The sequence below is a fragment of the Salvelinus sp. IW2-2015 genome, linkage group LG32 (assembly GCF_002910315.2).
Source record: "Salvelinus sp. IW2-2015 linkage group LG32, ASM291031v2, whole genome shotgun sequence".
Lineage (NCBI taxonomy): Eukaryota > Metazoa > Chordata > Actinopteri > Salmoniformes > Salmonidae > Salvelinus > Salvelinus sp. IW2-2015.
Window position 1 is genome coordinate 37169101 of NC_036871.1, and position 3089 is coordinate 37172189.

Genomic DNA, 3089 nt, shown 5'->3' on the forward strand with positions numbered 1-3089 from the left:
ACTTCAGACAGGCCTGAACATGACTGGCTTAAGCAGGGACGTCTGCGCCTGCAGGATTATCCCTGACGGCGTAGTGTGTTACTATGGTTTTTACTTTGGTCCCAGCTCTCTCAGGTCATTCACAGGTCCTCGTGTTGTATCTGCTGATTTTCTCACCTCTTTATGATCATTTGACCCACGGGTGAAATCTTGCTGGAAGCCCCAGACCGAGGGATTGATCAGTCTTGACTTCTTCCATTTTCTAATAATTGCCGCCACAGTTGTTTCCTTCACCAAGCTGCTTGCCTATTGTCGTCATCTCCAGCCTTGTGCAGGTCGTACATGTTGTATCTGGTTGTCCTTGATGACAGCTCTTTGGTCTTGGCCATAGTGGAGTTTGGAGTGTGACTGTTTGAGGTTGTGGACAGGTGTCTTTTATACTGATAACAAGTTCAAACAGGTGGCATTAATACAGGTAACGAGTGGAGGACAGAGGAGCCTCTTAAAGAAGAAGTTACAGGTCTGTGAGAGCCAGAAATCTTGCTTGTTTGTAGGTGACCAAATACTTATTTTCCACCATAATTTGCAAATTAATTAATAAAAAATCCTACAATGTGATTTTCTGGAGAGAAAAAAATTCTCATTTTGTCTGTCATAGTTGAAGTGTACCTATGATGAAAATTACAGGCCTCTCTCATCTTTTTAAGTGGGAGAACTTGCACAATTGGTAGCTGACTAAATACTTTTCTGCCCCACTGTAACTAATTGAACACACAAGCACTAATTCAACATAGTGAAGATAAAAACTAAGTAAACAGAAGGCACAGTATGTGTGGATGGTGTGATGTGTGTTTATTTTTTATTTTATTTGTTATGTTTGGAAAGTTGAGTGAGTGAAATGGTTGCATATCCCAGAGCCAATGTATTGCTGTGAGCCGGGGTATGAGAGAGCTTTCAATGTTGTTCAGATGATGGATATACTTTTATAATGAATTATATGTCTTATTTATTTATTGTCCTATCATGGTGGAACAGTTTTAAAATAAATGATACATTTGAGTTATTATTGTCCTATCATGGGGAACAACATTTTTTAAATAAATTATATCTAATTATTTATTTATGATCCTATTTTAATGGTACGGTCCATGACCCTATACCCTAGACACCCACCTGAATGACCCAGATACTAAGGAGAAGTCCCTAACTGTTTTATGTGCCTGCTGTAAGCGGTCTGTATGCAGCCAAAATGAGGTCAGAGACCAATAGCAGCACTGCCCCCTCAAGATTCTGAGCCTGCTTGGCAGGGTTGGTCCTGCAAAGCCAAAGCCCCCTAAAGGGAGAGCATACTACACAAGGAAAATCTCAAAGCTGCTAATGAGAACCTTGACGACCTTGTACCTAGCCGGTGGGGATTCCGGTGGGGTGCCCCCACCCAGGCAGTGGCAGTGCTGGCAACACTAGCTGCAGTAACCCATGGGGAGGGGGTCACACTCGGACATTCAGAGAGGGGGTATATTATTGTGACCCTAGTGGCACAAAATCAAAGTCGGACTGCATGGAGATGCTTGGGAATATGGTCAATACGGGTGACCGTATTGTGGGTGTTTCAGGGAAAAGGTGTACATTTGACCTCCATCATCTAGGATGTGACAATGGTAAATAAAATCTCTCAATTTTTGCCAATTTTTTTGCGCGGTCTTGCAGGCCTTCTCATGCAGCTGCAACTGCAAGTGCATTTGTAAATCAAGACTTATCTTGAGTTGGGCTCTGGGTTGGTGCAATTGTTGAGAAAGTGAGCTTATGGTTGTGTGGGGGTAAGGGTTGAGTGTGTGTGGGTGTATGTGTGTATCCCACAACTGTTGCGAAGGAGTAAAATATGTTAGGGACAATAGAGGCTGATCCACAGCTATATATAATACAAATCGAGGTGAGGGTGATGGAAATGCATTTGGCAGTTAATCTACTTCAATTCGGTAAATGGCACTGTGTGCTCTTTTCAAAGGATGGATCCCAGTCGGTTATGGGCTATGGGATACAGGGGGTCGAGGGTGGTCTGCCGGGCATTGGGATGACAACCCAACTCGGGATGAGGAGGGCTTTTAGCGGGTGGAATAATAGGGACCAATTGGAGGTTTACTTAGTAGAAATGCAAATATCATGGTACAGCTATATAGACACTCAATCATCGTGTTACTTTTTAATGGTACGTTTACAAACATATATTTTGATAAAAAGAATTGAAAGTTGTGTCTCATTATGGTAAGTGGTGAAATAAGTATAGCCAGTTACAATTGTAATGGCCTAGCAGATAATAAGAAAAGACYATCAGTATTTACCTGGCTAAAAGAGAAGGAATATAATATCTATTGTTTACAGGAAACCCATTCAACAGTTTTAGATGAAGTTTTGTGGAAAAAGAACTGGGGGGGCGAAATATATWTCTCCCATGGGCAAAGAAATTCAAAAGGGGGGATGGTTTTAATTAACAATAATTTTGATCCAAATGTGCAAATTGTCCAAACAGATCCTCAAGTTAGATGGATTATTTTAAATATGTTATTGGACAATAAACAGATATGGCTTATTAACCCATACAGTCCGAATAATGATGATCCAAGCTTCTTTGAAAATATATATAAGAATTTATCAACTCTACAAGCAACACTAGACTCTATTATTATGGTGGGAGATTTTAATACAGTCTTAAATACCTKTATGGACCSGAAAGGAAATCACACTACAAACTATCACCCTCAGGCACTTCAGGAAATCATGAATGTCATGGATATACTGGAATTAGTGTATATATATATAGACTTAAATACCCTGACCTAGTGAGCTAGTCGTCTTGACTACTTTCTTATGCCATTCTCTCTGGCACCAAAAGTTTAAAAAGTGTTGATAGGGGACAGAATGCGATCGGATCATCACATAATTGGCATATATATTACTCTTACAGAATTTCCACGTGGGCGAGGATATTGGAAATTTAATCAAAGCCTACTAGATGATAACTTGTTTAGAACTAGGACAGAAGAATTTATAACTGACTTTTTCAGACATAACATAGGTACAGCAGATCCCCTTATTGTATGGGACACTTTTAA